Source organism: Marmota marmota, unplaced genomic scaffold, assembly GCF_001458135.2.
Source record: "Marmota marmota marmota unplaced genomic scaffold, marMar, whole genome shotgun sequence".
Taxonomy (NCBI): domain Eukaryota; kingdom Metazoa; phylum Chordata; class Mammalia; order Rodentia; family Sciuridae; genus Marmota; species Marmota marmota.
The window spans coordinates 21,330,619-21,352,008 of record NW_026000221.1 but is presented as its reverse complement, the minus strand read 5'-3'; the positions used below and the strand labels follow the sequence as shown (position 1 = coordinate 21,352,008).

Here is a 21,390-nt window from a genome sequence, read left to right as displayed (position 1 = left end):
TGGCAGGCGCCCGGGGCGGTGCGGCGAGCGGGGCGCGTGCGGGCTCCTGCCCCCAGCGCCCGGGTCCGGGATGGCACCTCGAACCCACGTGATTTCTCGGCAGCGGCCGCGGTTCCAAGCACTGGCCCGCTGCGCCCGGCGTCTGCTTTCAGTTTCGCACGGAGCGTGGACGAGCCGGCAGCGCAGCGGTGAGTGCAGGGGCCGCGGGACCCGGGCCGGTGCGCGGGGCGCCTGGCGATTCGGGGTTACGGTTCTGCAGGGAGGAGAGGGCAAGAGCGGATGCCAGCGATCTGGGGATGGGGATGTGCCCATGTCGATAGCCAAGTGGTGTCCGGTGGCAGATGGACAGATGGGGTGTCGGTGGCTCTGCGCTGGGCAGCTTGGGGGATGGCAGGTCGGGGTCGCCACTTGTAGGGGACATGGTCTGTGGCTGTGCAGACCCCCTCCCGGGGCTACACCTGTTGCCTCCCTCTGTTGCTATTTTTTTCTTTCAAACTTTTCATTGCTGAATGAAAAGTTAGAGGTCACATTGTTCCTGATGCACGATTCATACTTCGGATCCTAAAAAGCGAAACAACTTTTCATTGAGGAAAATCACAAACGTAAATAAGAGTAGGAGGAGGAGGACTAGGTGGGGCCATATGGATTTGCTGGTTTTAATGTATGGAAGCCCCCCTGGATCCACTGCTCATGGTCAAGGGTCACCAACCCTAGATGGGGGCTTTCATATCTATCACCCCTTATTTGGAAACAAATGGCAGACATCATAGCATTTCAACGGAAATATTTGAGCATGTACTAAAAGAGAAGGAGTCTTTAAACATGGACACAATGCCATCAGTGTACACACCGGGGTCTTAACAATTCCTTAGGGTCAGGTCTCCACTATTTCTAGTGACCATTTTAACTCAGAAGTGATAGGGACTGCATGGCTGTCGTTTTTGTTACTTGCTTTTCCATGTGGTCTTCAACTACTTTCTCACTCAGAAAGCCAGGGCCTGGAGTTCACTGGGGTGGCCATTTACCAAGGTAAAAAGGCCCCACCCCCTTTCCGTGCTGTTTGCATAGGTTTCATAAGTTGGGATTTTTACATTTTCTTTTTTAAAGATTGGGCGTTCTGGAGGTGTAAAAAGCAGTTTGAAACCTGGAAGTTCCTAGCCTCTAAAAAAAACTGGGGAGAAGATGGAGTGGACCCCAATCAGTACCGGGAACTTCATCTCCCTCTGAATGGATTTCCTTCTCTCTAGGGGAGAAATAAGCCCGGAAATGCACTAGGTTTAGGCTGGACTGTGTCGTCCAGTGGCCCTGAGTTTGACCCCACACCACTAACTAACTAACCAACTAACTAGGCTTGGTTTCGTGGCAGAGAGCACAGGGGAAGGCCGGCTGATGGCATGGAAGAGAGCATGAATGCCCCTACAGCATGCTGTCCACCAGACTACTGTTCTGTAGCCCGGATGGGCCATTCGTTATATCTACCTGCCCTCCCTACAGAAACAGCACCAGGTGGCAGGCACCTGGCCTGGCAGGCTGACTAAGGATCTCAGAACCTTGCATTTTATCTCTTGGAAGCTTGGTTTCTCATCTGTGAAATGGGCCTAATAGATCCTTCAAAGTTAGCTCCATGGATTGAATGAGGCAAGGTACGCCCAGTTCTTGGTCAATTTTAAAGTACTGTAAAAGGCTCTGGAGTCCTTCTTGAGGGCAGACCAGCAGAGGGGTAGGGAGTTTCACATTATGGTGAATCTCCTTCCTGGACTCCCGAGGTGTCCATGTCTGCAGAGCCAGGTCAAGCCCTGAGGAGAGTCTAGAAAAGCTTCCTAGTGTGTCTTCTCTCATCTATTGTGGCTTGAGTTGTGTCTGCTAAGAGAGGTGTGTTGAAGTCCCGGCCCCCAGGACCTCAGGATGTGGCCTTATTTGGAAATGTGGTTGTTGTAGATATAACCAGTTGAAATGAGGCTATACTAGAGTAAGTTGGCCTTAAGCCAATATGACTAGTATCCTGGTAAGAGAGAAGATCAGAGTGTTAAGCCCCACAGGTGGTGGCAAGATAGCCATGTGGGGAGAAAGAGATTGCCAAGAATTTCTGGCAGCCACCAGAAGTTGGAAGAGGCATGGAAGGATCCTTCTCTAGAACCTTCAGAAGGAGCCTGACCCTGTCCACACCCATATTTCAGACTCCTAGCTTCCAGAACTGTGAGAGAACAAATTACTTCTGTTCCTTTTTCTTTTTTCTCTTTGGCACTGGGGATTGAACAGTGATGTTCTACCACTGAGCTATGTCCTCATTTTGTTTTCTTTTTTTAAATTGGAGATGGGGGGGTCTCACTAAATTGCTGAGGGTCCTGCTAAACTGTCAAGGCTGGCCTTGAGCTTGGCGATCCTCCAGCCTCAGCCTCCTGAATCCCTGGATTACAAGTGTGCAACCCTGCACCCAGCTCGGCTTCTGTAGTTTGGATCCACTCTCTTGGTGGAACCTTGTCACCACCTCTAAAGCATCACCTCGCAGCTCCTCTCTACCTACCACATGCAGTTGGACAGACACTGGAAATCTTTTGGCGTCTGGGGGTGTAGCTCATGGGAGGAGTGATTGCCTGGTAAACCTGAAGCCCAGGGTTCTATCCCCAGTACTGAAAAAAGCAAGAACAGAAAACTCTGCAGGTGGTCTGAGAATGTAAGCTGCTGTCTTTCTTTGTCGGATCTTTTTGTTTGTTTGTTTGCTTGTTTGTTTTTTGAGTGTTGGTTGGGGAACTAAAGCCTATCGAAGTGACTGGAGTCTACAGGATGATTTGAAAGAGAATAGTTCGGGAAAACTGATGATCTTGTCTGCTAACGCAGCTGGCTAGAGAAGGGAGACTCTTTAGACCACATGGCAAATCATTAGATGCACCAAAACCTGGCAGAAGTGGTGAAGAAGGCAACATTGGCTATTCACAGGACGTGTTACCCGCAAAATAAGCAAGGTTGTGTACCCCACGTGCTGTCTGGGGTCTCCTGGGTCCTTGAGAGCTGGGAATAGTTGGCATGATCCTCATTCAGCTCTTCAAGGAAGCCCTCAGTGTTCCCAGGCTTTCTGTGTTTCTGGAGGCTGGGGATGGAGTTAACCAGTTCTCCTGGCCACGTCTGACCCCAGGCTCCTCTTCTGCTGTCACCAGCCTCTCATCCTGGTTCACTGTGGCGTGAAACCAGCCACTTTGCTAGGGAAGGGAGACGTGCAGCCAGGGAAAGCACAAGTCCACTCAGCAATTTAGTGGGGCCCTAAGCAGTTCAGTGAGACCCTGTCTCTAAATAAAATATTAAAAAAGGGCTGGGGACATGGCTCTGTGGTTAAGCACCCCTGGGTTTAAACCCCAATACCAAAATAAATAAATAATATGGGATTGCATGTTTAAGGAATATTAAATCTATGATGTCGCTTAACTTAAAAAAATCAATAGCTAATATTTGTATAGTAAAAATGAAAAATGTACAGAAGGATATAATTAAAAATATGCTTCCTTCCCTCCCCTGTCTCCCAGCCACTCAGTTACCCTCTCTGAAGGCAGAGAGTGGTATCCGGTTCTTAAGTCTTCTTCCAAAGATGCTCTGAGTGGACCTTAAACACACACACACACACACACACAGAAACATGTGCATACATATACACATATATACATAACACATACGCATACCCATAGATTTCCCCAATTCTCATAAATGGCAGTATGGAGTGTCCACTTTTTTCCCCCTTAATTCGATTTGGAAATCTTTCTATAGCAAACAAAATCCTGCATCTTTTCTTCAGTGCTCAAAATAGATCCCAAGACCTGGCATATGCTAGGCAGGTGCTCACCACTGAGCCACACTTCCAGCGCTCTCTTTTTCTAACAACTACATAGTATTTCCCCAGATGGCTGATATGTCATTGATCTCTTTTGAACTTTTAGGTTTTTTCCTGTCTGTTGCTATTCCAAACAGTGTTGTGATCAATATCGTTGGTCAAACTTCATTTTTCCATATGTGGGAGTCAATCTTGAAGAAAATCCAGGAGCAGGTTTGGGACTTTGAGGGCATGTGCAGTTTGAACTTGGGTGACTGACCAATTACCCTCTTTGAGTATAGTGCTAATTTTCCCTCCCACCAGCTCCATGTGAGGGCACCTGCAGCCACACCTTCCTAGTATGGATGTTATCAAACTCTTCCATATTTGCAAATCTAGTAGATGAATCATGGTGATTTTTCTCACATCTCTTCTCGAAACTGGGGTTTCTGCACTCTTGCTGGTGGGTGGGGTCTGCATAAGCTGCAGGCCTCTGCAGCCGTGAAATGTGTTGTACTCGTAACGGGAGGTTCTGCTCCCCACTGTTGCCCCAAACCCCAGCAGCTCACTGCCGACAACTTTTTTCTGGGTCAGTGCTTTGTGAGTTCGAAGAATGAAGTTCACAGGTGGGGATGACTCAGTGTAAGAGTGGGATTTGTTCAAGTGTGAATAAAAAAGAGCTCTGGCCCAATGAGAGGGGAACCAAGAAGAGTCACCTTCTGAGTGTGCTAATCTTGGGTTTTGTAAAGCACTTGGGTCAGAACTATTGTTCCACATTTATGCTAATTAGAGTTTGGAAAAGTACCAGTGCTATCGGTCACAAGTTACGCTAATTAGGGTTTGGGAAAGTACTAACGTTATTGGTGAACTCCTAAGTCAAACCTTTCATCAGGTCTGCCCCACTTCTGTGTCCTTGCTGCTCCTCTGCAATCACAGCTTCCCAGGAGCTTGAGGTGGGCGGACTGTGCGTGCTCGGGGTTCAGAGCTGCAGCGCTGCCTGGAGTGGGCTTCTGTAGCAGGTGTCTGCGCTGCGCCCAGGCCTGGCCGCAGGTCATCTTTTAAACGTGTAAGGGCCATCTGTCTTCCCTTTTCCATAAATTGTCGGTTCTTGTCCTTGTCCACTTTTCTATTGGGTTGTTGAGCTCTGCAAGTTCTTTGTGTATGAAAGAAATTAGCTCTTAGTCTACAGTGGCATTATCCTGTGGTTTTAAAAGGTGGCATGGGGGCTGGGATTGTCGCCCAGTGGTAGAGCACTTGCCTAACATGTGTGAGGCACTGAGTTCGATTCTCAGCACTGCATATAAATAAATAAAATAAAGGTCCATTGACAACTAAAATAATAATAATAATAATAGGTGGCATGGCTGTCCACAGAATGGCTGAATGTATCCCTCATTGTTAGACACTTAGATTTGGTCTCATTTTCTTCCTCTGCATGTGGAATATTTTGTTTTATGTAAAAAAACCAATAAGATATATGATGTTTTAATTCTTCCAATTGTGCTTAGCAGGAAAGGGAGGGGAGCAAGGAGGAAGGGAAAACACCGAGAGTGTTTGGGGTGGGGAGGGCCTGGGTGCAAGGTGGTCGGCAGGGACCAGAACATGGGGGGGAGGCCGTTTTGCATGGAGTCTGTGCCTGGGGCTGGGGGTCTTATGTGCTCACAAAAGGAAGGGGGAGAAGGAAGGAGGGGCGCCGTCAAGCCACCCAGGAGAGGACTCCAGAAAACTTCTTGGGTGTAGGATGACGGAGGAGCGTCTCCAGCCTGAGGGTGCCTGCTGCTCCAGGTGAGGTGGGAACCGACAGCCCGACACCAGCTCTGGCTCCACCCTGCGCCCGGAATCCACCCCATTGTCCTCCAAGTTCCCACAACATGGCGGGCGCTGTTCGAGGCGGCGGGCTGGGCTGGGAGCACAGCAAGTGCCATTTGGTGGAGCCAAGGGCCGATGGGAGCAGGATAAACAAGTACACACAGATGTGCGACAGGGGTGCACGTCAGGTCGTGCTGACTGCGGGGCCAGGACACCCGGCAGGTGAGGGGCAGGGTGTGGTGCGCGTTTGGGATAGAGGCCAGCTGGGGCCTTCTGGTAAGGAACACTTGGGCCATGTGAGAGAAGACTCCGTGGGTGACACAGGGACCCTGAACCCTGAAGACAGAGGGAACCAGGCAGGGGGGATGGGAAAAGGAGGAAGAGGGAGAGAAGAAAGTGGAGGAGGGAGGAAGGAGGAGGGAGAGGAGAAGGCCAGGCTCTGAAGTCTGCCTCCACGCTCACCTGCGCTTCCCGTGGGTGAACTGTGTGCCCTCATTTCACAAAGTGCCAGAGCAGGGACCCCGGCTGGAGGAGGCCATGTCATTACCCCACCCCAGGAGTTCCGGGGCCCTGGGGGAGGCCAGAGCTTGACCTCTGAGCCATCTAAGGAGAGAAGAGCTGCCCCTGCTGACATCCATGTGCAGAGATGTCCTGGGGAATGTCCTGGAAGCCACAGCTCTGTTCCCATTCCAGACCGTCTCCTCAGGCTCAGCGGATGTGTGGACCTTTCTTTTTACAGCGACTAAGAACACTGGGGCAACTCCTAAAGACTGGGTCAATGTATAAAGCTTCAGCAGCCAGGAATGACCGGATCCCAACACCCACCTCCTGCAGGGAGGGATGGAGCCTGGACCCCAAGCAAACCATCATCAGCTTTAGAGGGGCCCCTTCTGCTCTGGAGGTGAAACTGTAGGGCGCTGGGACCTTGGGAGCTGGTTCTCTGAGGCATTCAGATCTCATCGTAGCGTCTTGTTCTAAGTAAGGAATAGCTTGCAGTTTATGTGCCCCACCCAGGTTCTTGAAGATGTTTGGTACCTTTCTGGGCATCTGGATGTTCTCACTGAAATGTACAGGACAATGTAGGAGTCAAGGTGGCCTCAGGAGGTGCGTGGATGGGGCTTTGGACCGAACTGGAGTGGAAAGCTGTTCTCTTTTCAGTTCTTGTTAATCCTTCCTAATTAGTCAGGGAGAAAGTCTCAGATGGGTGGCAGGCGTCTGTGAAGCCTCTCACACCTACTGGCAACAGCACCCGCTCCAGCGCCCTAGCAATGTTTTGTTTTTTAGTTTTCCATGGGCGTCTTTTGGGGATTTACCCTTAGTTCATGGCAAAATGGTACTTTTACAAGTAAAGTCAGGGGCTGAGGTTGTGGCTCAGTGGTTAAGCGCTTGCCTAACGTGTGAGGCACTGGGTTTGACCCTCAGCACCACATAAAAATCACTTAATCAAATAATGGTGTTGTGTTCACCTACAACCCAAAAGAAAAATTTTAAAAGAAAAGAATAAATAAAGTTAAAAGTGAAATAGTTTCCAGAACAACTTTAAGGAAATGAGGTTCTGATTAAAATTTTTAAAAAAAATTTTTTTTAGTTGTTGATAGACCTTTATTTATTTTATTTTACATGTGGTGCTGAGAATCGAACCCAGTGCCTCACCCGTGCTAGGCAAGTGCTCCACCACTGAGCCACAATCCCAACCCCATGATTGAAATTGAAGGCACAGAGAGAGAGGGAGGAAGAAAAGAAAAAAGTCCTCAAGCATAGATAAGAGTCTTAAACTTTGCACACCCGTTCCTAAACGATGAGATCACTGGAAAATTTCATGCTTTATACCTCCATGGGAGAGATATTTGGCTATATCTTTAAGCAGAAAAATAATAAAACTATGCTGAAATGGTCATTTTGTTTTGTAAGACGCCATTGCATGGAGTTTCAATTAAGAGGCAGCCTGGCTCTTAAATCTGCACTTTGCTTCTTCCCTTTATGGAGCTGTTTCTTCCCTGCACCTTGGAGGACACCTCAGCCGGGGCAGGCTGGCCTGGGTGGCGGTGAGGGGGTGCGGGTGGGATGCGGCAGCCTGGGGCCACCTGTTCTGGGAGCTCTGTGCATAGGAGCTGGTGGGTGAGAGCTGAGGCTGGGGGTGGCTTCACTGTGCCGTGTGCTGTGTACACATCCGTGTCTCCAGCCCTCACTGTGAGGTGCATGTAAAATCGTCACCCCATCAGCAGATGAGGAAACTGTGGCACAGGAGGTTAGGAAACCTGCCCAAGGTTGCACAGTGTCAAGTGTTGAAATCAGAATCTGAACCCAGGCCTCCTGACCTCAGAGGCTCTTGCCGACTCCACAGACCCCTGGGAATGCCGGGGGAGAAAGCACCACTTGACATACCTGCACACAAACCCTCCATGACCCAGCAAATCGGTTGGGGTAGTGGGACCCAGCCCCAAGGCTCCACGCCCACGTCTCTGAAGCCTTTCTTCTGCACCATGCGCCTGGTGCTGGTGGCCAGGTGGGAGAGTGTTCGGAGGGTCCATCCTGTAAGCTAAAAAGTTCCCCTTCTAACTCTACTTTCAAAAAAATGGACCCATCTTGGACTGCACAGGTCATGCGTGACCCAGTCCTCTTGCTAAAAAGCTAGGCTCTTGTCTGCAAGGCCGAAATCTCCTTTCTTTGCTGCTCCCAGTCCCACTTCTGTCCTCTCCCAGTGGTAGCGTTTGCTGTTCCTTCTAGAACTTTATCCAAGCCTTCACGTCATAAAAACGATTCTTCTGTCGTGACTACCAAGCACTTTCAAGTACTTTACACATATTAACTCATTTAAGCCCTACAACAACCTCATATTACTCCTGCCTTATAGATGAGAACATCAAGGCCCAGGAGGCTACTGCAGACTAAAGTCCAGGACAAGGGTGCCAGCCTGGGGTGGGGGGTTCTGGTGAGGGCCCTCTTCCGGGTTGCAGCCTGCCGACTCCTCACTGTGTCCTCACAGAGGGCTAGAGAGCATTCGGGGACTTTGATCAGGGCATGGATCCCATTCACCAGGACCCTACCCTGTCTCCTCCCCCAGCCCCACCACCCACCCTGGGAATCATCACCTTGGCAGTTCGGATTTCAACATATCAATTTGGGGGAAACACAGACATTCAGTGTGCAGGGCCCTGTGTTCCAGCTGTGTGGCCTCCATGTGACTTTCTGCCAAGAAGTTTAGTCATGGAGTCAGAGGGTGGACGGAAGTCGCTGACAGCATTTCTCTCACAGAGGAAAGCCAATTTCCAGGCTGTGAACCTAACCCTGGGGACCTGGGACTCCTGTCATTTACATCTTGAGCTTTCCCTGTCCCCTGCCTCAACTCCCGAGCCAGCACAAGATGCTTCCGGAACCCTCATACCAGCCCCCTTGTGTGTGGCGCTGCCAAGGGGATTTCCAAACCATGCTTTTATTTTCACTTTTGTGTGGAGGTGCTGAGCTCTTAGCTGCAAGAGAGGAGCTGGCAGAGCCACCGAGCTGGGGACTGACGTGCCAGGGAACAAAGGAGAGGCAGAGGCGGGCGCCGCCCTTGGTCTCCATCTAGATAGGACAGTCTCAGCGATCTTGTCAACCCCAGGGCCTTTGGGCTGCTTCGAGAGCAGGAATCCTAGGGTCTGGTTTGCTGGAGAATTGGGACCCCAATGCAAAGGAACAAGGACAGTGGAGAACTGGCGTCACCCAGAATCTCTCACCTCAGGCTTGAGGCCCAGTGGACGCCCATGTTCCATCCCCAGAGACTGTGCTGCACTCAGTCTGTAATGAGGGGTGTTGGAATTTCACCCCATCCTGCAAATAAATGGAAAGTGCTCGGGTAGCTGGTGCAAATATCCACAAGAGACGCATCTCTGAGCTCAAGCAAAGGTGTGTTAACAGGGTGTCTGCCAGGCGCAGCAGGCAGCGTCACTTGAACAGAGGTTTTAGATCTTTTTTAACAGGGAAAAAGAACAAGCTTGAAATGACCTTGGTGCTGGTGGCTGGGTACCAACAGATTTTTCTATGTAGGGACCTTGCGGGGGAGGGGGGTGGTTCTGGGAGCAGAATATCTCAAGTTTCTTTTTCTTGGCAGTTTATAAGTTTCGGTTCTGAGTCCCAGAACCAAAATGGAATTACTAATGTCCAGGGACCTAGCGGAAAGTGCAGACAGCCTGGGAGACTGTTTGCAGGAGTTTCCGAGGACTCCAAAACGAGCTGGTCAGGAGCCCTCTCCTTAGGCCTCGCCAGCGTCGGCTGCTTCCTGTGGGTGCTGGACCCTAGAGGCCAGGACTGCACAGGAGTGACAAGGACACCCTGGCTGCCTGCTGTGCCAGCCAGGTTAGGGCCTGTAATAGGGCTGCCCACTCCCAGTCCTGGAGGAGGGCACATGTGGACCCCAGGGAGCCCTTGGTGGGAAAGGTGAGTAGGAAGGGGACGGAGGAGGGAGGTGGACCTAGACATTAGGACATGGTTTGGGACCCAGAATTCTGGGTTTCCAATGTCAGGAAAAGAGAGGTCTTTTTGGATTTGAAGGAAGGACCTACAGGCCGGGGCTTGGGCCCAGGGTGCAGGGGTTCTCCCTGGACACCCCTTTATTACCCCCAGCAGGCTGTTTGTTACCCCCAGCTCTGAGACGCTAGCTGGTGACCTGAGCGGGTCCCTTGTCCAACAGGAGCCTCCCCTGTAAAGCACTGTCACCGACCGTGCATCTTAAGTCCTGCAGGGCCTATCACTGTGAGGGACAGTAGGGATAGAGTTTTTAAAAAAAAAACAGCCACCAGCCCCCCCACATCATGTGGCCCCACGGAAATGGGTGACTGTATCAGAGACGCCTCGCCTGCTCCTCTAGCTTCCTGGGTAAGGGAGGAAACCGAGGCTGGCACCTCTCGCAGGGTCCTCCCTGAAGGGGGGACGGTGCTGCCCACAGGAGCCCTGCGCCAGCTCTGGCCCAGTCTCTGCTCCTTGTCTGCGGCGACACCCTTTCTCTTCCACGGCTGGTGCCTGCAGCCTTTTTATTTCTGTCCCTTCCTTCCCACGGCTCGTCCTCCTCCTCTTCTCTTCTGCCATCTCCGCAGGGACACGGCTTCTTGACCTGTCCCTCGTGGACAGCCCAGGGAGCAGGGAGGCAGGCGAGGACCCCCATACAGTTGAGGAGACAGAGGTCCTATCTGTCCCCTGCCGCACAGCGTGGCCGGCCCAAAGCCCAAGCCCGGGGAGGCCAGAGGGAAAAAAGAGCCAGAGAAGCCGCAGGCTCCTGTCCCGAGCCTGAGTCATGTCCTCTTTCTTCCCTCCCTTCCTTCCTCGGCTGCCGCCCAGCTGGGGAGGCAGAGGAGACACCAACAATGATGCTAAGAATAGCCACGGCGTGGAGGCTTCTCCTGTGCCAGACGCCACGCAAAGGCTTCGCATGCCCTGTCTCACAGCCACCTTGCCAGGTCCCCGTCACCAACACCTCGGACCCACCCCCTCCCCCAGCTGCTAACACTGGTGACCAAAGGGTCGCCCTTGGCTGATGGCCTCAGGTGTCTGGGTCGTTGAGGCTCCTCCCCACCCACAGGGCATGTCCCCAAGCTAACCTGATGGTGTGGTGTGACAGCCCAGAACCCTGGCCTCTTGGGGACCCACCTATGAGCTCATCCACATTCCAGATCTCCCCAAGGTCAGGTGGGAGCAAGGCTTCTCCTAGACCACGCTTGATGAGCTTCTCCAGCGCTCAGCCCGCTTCCCTGACCCCCTCAGGGAGGGCTTCTGTAAGAACCCCCAACTTGGACTCTGCTTCTGTGGCCCAGAATATCCCCGTTTTACAGAGGAGGACACTGAGGAACCAAGAGGCCAAGGAGCCTTTCAAAGTCATGCAGCTGGTGACTAGCAGACGTGAGCCCAGGGCCCTGGTGCCAAGGCATTTGCTGTTAGCGGGGACCAGACCCAAAGGCAAGGCCATGCAGAGAGGCAAGACCTCCAACAGAGGAGAAAGGGGGAGGCTAAGGAATGAGACCCGGGATGGGAACTGAACTTGGCCTGAGGAGGTGGGTTGCAGGAAGACCCTCCTGAGGAGGCAGCAAAAGTTCAAGGCTGGGATGGGGAAAGAGAAGGGCTTGAGGCGTGAGCAGCATCTCTCAGGCAGGCCAGTAGGTACCCAAGGGGGCCAAGAGAGCCAAGGAACAGGGATGAGGGGACATTTGTTCCTTCACCCTGACCCTTTCCTGGTGCCCCGATGTGTCCCAGTTTGTGGAGGTCACAGAAACATGGCATGACTTTATTCTGGAGGAGACGGTGGGGTGCTGATAGGAGGTTTAGGCACAAATAAGACCCGACCAGAGCTGAGCCTGAGAGAAAGTGCTCATTTTGATTCGACAGCACGGGCATACAGGATCACATTCTAAGGATTCTCCTCCAAGGGAACACTTCTTCTTTTAGGTTTTTCATGCAAAGTATAAAGTCATAAACACGTACATTTATTTCTTCTTCACACAAGTGCAGCATATCCTACACCTGGTTCTGATCTTTGTTCTTTTTTCTATGTTCAGTTTGTCTTGGACACTGTTTATATCATCCCTTATGCTCTGCCTCAATGCTTACATAGGATTCCTTGGTATGGTATGTAATAATTTAAGTATAACATGTCCTCTTTGGTGGATATTTAACTTTTTCTCCCAATTTTTTGCTATTATGAGCAAGGCCATATACCTCTGGGCATATGTCATTTTGTACATTCTGGATATCTGAAGGTTAAATGCCTGGATGTGGAATTGTTAGTTGTGGTTATATGACATTCGTAATTTTGGGAGATGAGATACTGATGCATTAGCAATGCATCAAGGTATCTACTAATTTACAAACTTGCAAATCTAAGAGCTAGGAAATGGCATATCTTTTTAGTTCTAATATGTATTTCCTTCATGGTGTATAAGATGGAACATCTTTTTATACATTTAAGAGCCATTGGTATTTTTTTTCTGTAAACTTTATCCTCTTTACTATCAGGTCATTGGTCTTTTTATTATTGATTTGTAATAACTCAATGTATTTAAAAAATTGTGTCTTTGTGACATAACTAGCAGATATTTTTCAGTTTGTCACTTGTCATTTAATTTTATTTGTGGGTTTTTTTTTTTGGTACTACGAAAATTTTAATTTGTGTCTGATTGATTTCATCCAATTTTTCTTTTATGATTTCTGAGTTTTGCCCAGTGCTTGGCAAAAAAACTTCTTGAATTGTTTTTTATTATTTCATTTTATGTATGCATTTATCTATTTATTTTGCTGTGCTAAGATCAAACCCAAGGCCTTACACATTATGCAAGTGCCTGATCACTGTGCTACACCTTTAGCCCTGAAATTTGGGGAGACGGAGGGTACTGGGGATTGAACTCAGGGGATCTCGACCACTGAGCCACATCCCCAGCCCTATTTTGTATTTTATTTAGAGACAGGGTCTCACTGAGTTGCTTAGCCCCTCACTCTTGCTGAGGCTGGCTTTGAACTCACAACCCTCCTGCCTCTGCCTCCTGAGTCAGCGCCACTGCGCCTGGTTGAAATTATTTCTAAATACTTTTTCCTATGTTTTGTTTGAGAACTTAAGTACCTTTAATTTTTAGTTGTAGAATATATATAACACATAGAAAAAAATATAAATGTATAGTTTCGTGAATAGTTATAAATTGAACATGGTTTTTGATTACTTTCAGAGTTCAGCTTTTTACTTTTTAAATTCTGACCCCATGTAGGCTTTATTTTGATATAAATGTGAGATAAAAGTCCATCTTTATTTTAAAAAACACTTTTAAAATGTTCACAAAATTAAAAAAAATGTTATCGTATGGCAAGGAAAAAAAAGAAAAATCTTAGAAATAAACAACCTCCATTAAATTAAAAACAACCCTCCATTATATGACTCAGTTTTTTACTGTCATGTGTGACTAATTACTGTCATGTATAACTAATAAAAAAATAATAAATAAATAAATACATAAAAAAATTCTCAAAAAGACTCAGTTTCAACTTATAATTATGATCTACTTAATAATATAAATGATCTACCTAATAATATAAATGCTTGATATAAATTTACAGAAATTAGGCCAAAGTATTTTATTACTTTTTAAAAGAAGAAGGAGACTAGAAATGACCTAAGCAATAAAGTTCATAAACTTAAACAACTAAATAAATAACAGGCAAAGTTACAAAAATAGAAAAAGGAAAATTCTAGCAGAATTAGTCAATAGAAACAAAGGTTTAAGGAGATGGAAATGTTAACCATCCTGATTTAGGCATCACACATTACATACACATATTGAATCATCACACTATACCATGAACGTATACAATTAAAAGCATCATAAATTTTCAAAATTTGTTCTTTAAATATAAGAGAAAGCAACTGTTGACAAATCTAATAAAAAGACAAAGGAAAATAAATTGCATTAAATGTGAGAATATGGGGCTGGGGCTGTAGCTCAGGGGTAGAGTGCCTGCCTCACATGTCTGAGGCACTGGGTTTGATCCTCAGCACCACTTAAAAATAAATAAATAAAGATATAGTGTCCACCTACAACTAAAAAAAAATTATTTTTAAAAAATGTGAGGACACGAGGAGGTTGAAAATTATAAGAAAATACTCTAGGGGAGATTCAAGATGGTGGATCAGAGGAGGGCTGCCTTCCAGTTGCTGAGACTCAGGATCCAGGCAGCCAGAGTACCCCTTCTCAGAGAAGTGGGTGAGAGAAGGGCTTCACTACAGTTCAGTATTGGACATCAGAGTGTCTCAGAGACTCGGAAATGTGGGTGCCTTGAACAAAGAACAAGAAAGAATACTCAGTGCCAAGCTGGGTTGACAATAGCAACAGGCTGGTCCATACAGAGGGGAGGGAGCAGGAAACAGGGAGAAACCAGACAGATCTGATGTGGAAAACCCTGTCCATCAGAAAGCAGCCTGAGCCGAGCTGACCCACTGGCTGTGTAAGGGGACAGGGAGGTGAGAATGGTGGGACATGAGGTTGAGGGAATGATTCTATAAAATGAGCCCCCTGGGCTGACCCCAACATGCCTTCTTTGCCAAAAAGCAATCTGCCTGCAGCCCAGCCTGACCTGAGTGGACAGGATATGTCACAATCTGCAGCAAGCTGAGGCAGGGGGAGAAGGTCAGGTCCTCAGTGTAGGTAATGAGTGATGCGGATGGAGAGAGGATGAGGACTGGTTATCACTGGTGGTCAGAGAGGAAGTGGGTTGTTAACCTCTGTGGTCATGCCCCTGGGCACTAACAATCAACCTCTGCATCCCTGCCCCTGGTCACAGCATGCAGAGAAGAAAGACAAGGCAATAATTAAGAAGAGGGGTTCTGGGGTCCCCTCCTTGGACACCCAGCTCTGGGGCCCCTTCTCTTTGGAGAAGTCTGTTTCTGTCCTCTTCCTCAATCACACTTGCTTCTACGCTTGCCTCGGCATTTCTCGGGTGTTTAATCGTCACCACTGAGGAACAAGGACCTGTTCCTGGTCTCTGAGACCCGTATTAGCTGTCCAGAGAACCGGTATTTGGAAAGTGCTCTGTATTTCTCAACTGGCAAAATGGGAGCTGAGGCGGGGGACACCCAGAGGCAGCCATGCTGCAGCCACTGCGGGAGCCGGAAGATCCCAGCCAACACTGTGACACTGTCCCTGCAAGCACCTACCCTGTACCTAGGAGAACATGAGTGAAACAGGCTCAGAGAAGACTGCACCCAGGGAGGTTCAGGTCACAGGGGAGTCCAACTCACTCTCCCTTTGGGTCCAGTGGCTCAAATGACCCGCGGAAGAGAGCCAGGAAAGTGGACAGGCCGACCCAGGGGCTAAGCCTAGGAAGGCCGTGTTCACAAACAGCAGAGTGCGTGGAAGACTGACTCCTCTCTCCTGGGAGCAGAATTTTCTGGGAAGCTCCTGAGTGTCAGACTCCCAGAAGAGATAGGTATCTGTCAGGCCCCCGGGGAGTGTTGATCTGATCTCTCCAGAGGAGCTGCCATCCAACAAAGCCCCTAAGACCTAAGCCCCCACCACAATGGCACTCAGGGAACTCTGTAGCAGCCCCCCTGGGCCCTGGGAGTACATTGATCTCGTTTATGCCGACAACATTCTGATCAACAGAACTTCCCATTCCGTCCTACCTTATGCTGGTGAGAAGGGAAGCTGAGAGCCATTTCAACCAGCTTCAGTTTCAGGCCACTCCAACACCAAAAGAGGAAGGGGTTATCAACCCCCAGCCCACCCTACACACCACCCCCCACCCCATGGCTGAAGAAGAAATGGAAAGGACAGTTGGGCACCGGCAGTCACCATCCATCCTCATTGACTATTTTGATCACCTCATTGGAGACGATTCTTTCATTTTCTGCATCGTGTGTGTGTGTGTGTGTGTGTGTGTGTGTTCTTACTGTGTTCATTGGTTTGTGAACATATAAATGTATACATTTTTGTTTCTTTTTTCTCATTTTTAGCATTTTTTAAAACAATTGTTTTTCCTTTTGAGGGTTAGGGTTTTTGGTTCATTTATTTTGGTTTGGATTGGTTTTTGCTTATTTGATCTCCTCCCCCACCCCACCCCCGCTTTCCTTCTTCTGCTGCTAACAGTCACATTCTCTCAGTTTTCTCTCTGTCTTCCTTTACTTTTTCATTTTTTCTCCTCCTTCTTTATAACCATCTCTTCCATATTCTCTCTGTTCATATTTTGAACATCCTAGTCTCTCTTCTACCTTCCTATCACAATTTCTTTTCTCTAAATGAACTGTATTTTTACCATCTTTTAGAACTGTTTGCATTATCTAACTCCTGCCCAACCATTCATCATGGTGCAATTATTAGTGCAGGTGGATGACATATTTGACACCCACTGTTTACTTTAATGTCAGATTTAATTTATGGTTGTTTATTGTTTTTGCTCTTGGCAATTGCTGACCCCACCATTCCTGTTTCTGCGGTATTAGTGTTACAGACGTCATAACAGGCACTGGATACTTACTTTAATGCTGTATATTGTTTGTATTGGTTGTTTCTATTGTTTGTTTCCCCTATCCTGTGAGGTGCTGGGAACCCACAGGGAAACTACATGTTCATAGGGTAAAGACTCTGCTACTGAACTAAACTCAGCCAAAAGACAGTGCAGCTTCTTCCACACACAAATTAATGACACTCAAACTTCAGCTCAGGCTGGGGTTGTGGCTCAGTGGTAGAGCACTTGCCTAGCATGTATGAGGCACTGGGTTTGATTCTCAGCACCTCATAAAAATAAATAAAGGTCCACCAACAACTAATAAAATATTAACAAAAACCCTTCAGCTATACTTTAATATAAAGAATAGAAGTGTCAAAAACCCAAACTAAAGACCAGACCCCATGTAGGAATGGTGAAGGGTAGGCCCTCAGGTCCCATTCATGGACATCCACTGGTATAGAAAAAAGAGAATTGATACAGTGTCTGTGGACACCACACCTATGAGTGAGCTCAATCTAGATCACTCTAGGACACATTGCAAGAGAAGGAGGGAGAGAAATCCACCTCAACAGATGCATGAAACTCAACAGAGAAATACAAGAAATATGGGGGAAAAGGTAACATGACATCTCCTAAAGTTCATAATTTACCAGCAACTGACTCCAAAGATACTGAAGTGGGTGAAATATCAGATAAAGAATTTAAAAGACTGCTTGTAAAAATGATCAATGAATTCCAAGAGAACACAGAAAAACAACTGAATGAATTAAGGAAGTCAGTACAGGATATGAATGAGAAATCCAATAAGGATAGAGAGATATTGAAAAAGAGCCAAACAAAAATCTTGAAAATGAAAGACACAATAAATCAAATAAAATGTTTACTTGAAAGTCTCTCTAATAGAGTGAACCATGCTCAAGAAAGAATCTCTGGCTTCAGAATGAATTAAAAAAAAAAAAAAAAAAAACAAGATTCAACTACATCTTGTTTGCAAGAGACTTACAGGCAAAGACAACCACAGGCTGAAAGTGAAAGTATCTCTGGATTCTTCCTGGAGGAAAAAGGCTGGAAGACAAAGTGACCAGCCTTGAACATTCAGACACCATTAAAGAAAAGAAAATAAGTAACCATGATCCAAATATACAAGAATTCTGGGGCAACATTAAGAGACCAAATTTAAGAATCACTGGAATTGAAGAGGATTGTGAGATGCCGGCTCATTAAATGGATACCTGCTTCAGGAAAATAATAACATAAAAATTTCCAAACCTTGAGACTGAGTGCAGCAAAATAACAGGGCGGGGGGGGGGGGACGAACAACTTGTGTAGATTGATACAGCAGGAGAGGGAGCCGTTTATTGCAGGACAGGAGCAGTATTTATACATTCCACACAGCTTATCTAATTAGCATAAACTAGATACATCAGTCAACCAATAAGAAATCTCCACACTTAATGGCTCACTTTTGTTACTTCTCAAACCACTCCCTCTGGCATTTTGCCAGGCACCATCCAGACTTGTTTACGAACTCTAACATTCCCCTGGCAAAATGCCAGGTGTTATTTTGACTTGTTTACAGACTCTAACAACTGAGATGGACTTCCAGATAGGAGGCATTCAGAATCCCACACAGAATTTTTAAAGGCTTCAGAGAAAAAATCATCAATGCCTCATTTAGGGGCAAACCCATCAGAATTGCTTCTGATTTTTCAGCATAAACTCTAAAAGTCAGGAGGGCTTGGAATGATGTGTTCCAAGTCCTGAAAGAAAATAACCATTAACCAAGATTGCTATATCCAGCAAAGCTATCCTTCAGAATCAAGGAAATAAGAACCTTTCATGTTAAGCAGAAACTAAAAGAATTCATGACTACAAAGCTGGCATCACAGAACTTATTTAAAGAAATACCCCACACAGAAGAAGAAGAAAAAAAAAAACCCAGAGTTCACAAATGAACAAATCTCATTTGAAGAGTAGCTAAGCAAATTAGAAACAGGACCAAATTAAACATTAGAAATAAATCAAAATGGCAGGAATCAATAAGCTTCTGATTATAGTAACATTGAATATAAATGGTCTCAACTCTCCAATTAAAAGATAAACATTGACAGGATGAATTTAAAAACAAGACCTAATTACATCTTGTTTGCAAGAGACTTACAGACAAAGATAACCACAGGCTGAAAGTGAAAGTACTAAAATTGATATAACAGGCAAATGGAGCCTAGAAACAAGAAGGATTAGCTACTCTCATGGTGGACAGAGTAGACTTCAAGCCAAAATTAATCAGAAGTGACAAAGATGGTCACTTACACTGGTAAAGGGAACAATTCAACAAGAAGATCTTATGATAGTAAATATTTATGCCCCAAACTTCGGTGCACATAATTACATAAAAGAGACACTAGCCGAACACGATAGCACACCCCTGCAATCCCAGCAACTCAGGAGGTTGAGGCAGGAGGATCACAAGTTCAAAGCCAACCTTAGCAAATTAGTGAGACACTAAGAAATTTACTGAGACTGTGTCTCAGAATAAAAAAATAAAATGGGCTAGGGATGTGGCTCAGTGGTAAAGCATCCCTGGGTTCAATTATCAACAAGAGAGAGAAGAAAGAGACAGAGAGAGGGACAAGTCAAATTAAGACCTCACATAGAACCCAGTGCAATATTACTGTCACCAGGAGATAGGTCATCCAGACATAAACTCAGTAAAGACTCTTTTAGACTTGAAAAAATATATATGCATAAAATGAATTTAATGGACATCTACAGAATATTTCACCCAACAGCAATTGACTACACTTTTTTAGTAGCTCATGGAACCTCCTCCAAAATAGACCAATTGTAGACCACAAAGCAACTCTTAGCAAATACAAAAAAACCTGATATAATTTCTTGCCTATTATCAGATCATAATGGAATGAAAACAACAACAACAAAAGCCTTCAGAAACTATATAAACACAGGAAGATTAAACAATGCACTTCTGAATGGTGAATGGGTGATAGAAGAAATTAGGGAGAAATTTTAAAATTCTTAGAATCAAATGAGAATAGTGACCCAACAAACCAGAACCTTTGGAACACTATAAAAGCAATTCTGAAAGGAACATTTATAGCAATGGGTGCCTACATGAAAAAATCAGAAAGCCCTCAAATAAATGACCTAATGATACTTCTCAAGATCCTTGAAAAAGGAGAACAAACTAAGTAAAAAACTGAGAGAAGGAAGGAAATAATTAAGATCATAGCCAAAATCAATGAAATTGAGAATTAAAAAAAATAGTACAAAGGATTAATGAAATGAAGAATTGATCTTGAAAAGATAAATAAGATTGATCAGATTTTATTCAAACTAACCAAAAGAAAAAAGAGAGAAGACCAAAATTAATAAAATTAGAGCTGAAAAAGTATAAATCACCATGAAATACAGAAGATCATGAGGGACTATTTTGAAAACTTCTACTCCAATAAAACCTAGAAGAAACGGATATATTTCTAGACATACAACCTGCCAAAATTAAATCAAGAGAACCCAGAAAACCTAAAAAGATCAATAACTAGCAACACAATAGAAGCAGTAATAAAAAGCCTTTCAACAAAGAAAAGCCTAGAACCAGATGAATTATCAGCTGAATTCTCTCAGACCTGTAAAGAAGAGGTAATGTCTATGCTCCTCAAATCACTCCATGAAGTAGAAAGAGATGGAACACTCCCAAATTCATTCTATGAAGCCAGTGTCAAACTCAGACCTAAACCAGACAAGAATACAGAAGGAAAGCAAACTACAGACCAATATCTCTGATGCACTTAGATGCAAAAATCCTTAATGGAAAACAAGTGAATCATATTCAACAACATATTAAGAAGGTTTTACATCACGACCAAGTTGGTTTTGTCCTGGGGATGTGAGGATGGTTTAACATAGGCAAATCAATAAATGTCATTCATCACATAAATAGAATTAAGGACAAAACCACTTAATTCTCATCCCAATAGGTGCAGAGAAAGGCTGACCAAATTGAGTATATTTTCATAGCAAAAACATTTAAGAAACTAGGGATAGATGAAACCTATCTCAATATCATAAAGGCTGTATATGACAAACCCAAAGCCAACATCATAGTGAATGGGGAAAAACTGAAAACATTTCCTTTAAATTCTGGAACAAGACAAGGATGTTCAGTTTCACCACTCCTATTTAATATAGTACGAGAAATTCTAGACAGAGTGCCGCAGTCTGGCTGGGCACAAAATCACGAGCCACTCACAGCCTTGTAGATTCAAACAGCAATTCTTTATACCTGAACTCACACCGGCACTCTACAAACACGTTCTGGGGGAATTCACGTTCCGGGCCCCAATCACGTTCTGGGCAAAATCCCAAATACTCTCTGAATCCCACGAGAACTCAACCGGGAACTCAATGAGCAGGCACGCCTGAGGCAGCAGGATACGCCCTATTCCCAGCAGGGTACACCTTAAACCTGGAACCGCCCTAAACCCGGATTGTCCTAAACTGGAACGCCCTAAACCCGGATCTGCCCTGGTCCTTGAGCAAGGTCACCTTACATGCAATGACACTGCAAATGACCTGGGTCATGCCATGCATCATTCTTACTTAGCAATGGCCCTCAGCAACAGAGCAATTGACAAGAGAAGGAAATAAAAAGGATAAAAATAGGGAAGGAAGGAGCTGAATTATCACTGCTTGCAGATGATATGATCCTACACTTAAAAGATCCAAAAAGTTTCACTAAAAGACTGCTTAGAGCTAATTGCTGCAGCCTGGCTGGCTGCAGCAAAATAAGGGGGGTGGGGGGG

The 21,390-nt window shown here is 46.2% G+C and overlaps 1 protein-coding gene across 7 annotated transcripts in view; it reads left to right on the top strand.

Moving 5' to 3' along the window:
* Window positions 1-34: 34 nt before the first annotated feature.
* Window positions 35-21,390, top strand: part of Nlrc5 (NLR family CARD domain containing 5) — an 84,687-nt gene continuing 63,331 nt past the window's right edge. For 4 of the 7 annotated variants that reach the window (XR_007343454.1, XR_007343455.1, XM_048792147.1 and 1 more), the window contains exon 1: window positions 171-188. The gene's annotated coding sequence lies outside the window, so the exon portion shown is untranslated. Of the gene's footprint in view, window positions 189-21,390 lie in introns of all 7 variants that reach the window. The other 3 variants (XM_048792144.1, XM_015488693.2, XM_015488695.2) reach the window with 2 other exon arrangements.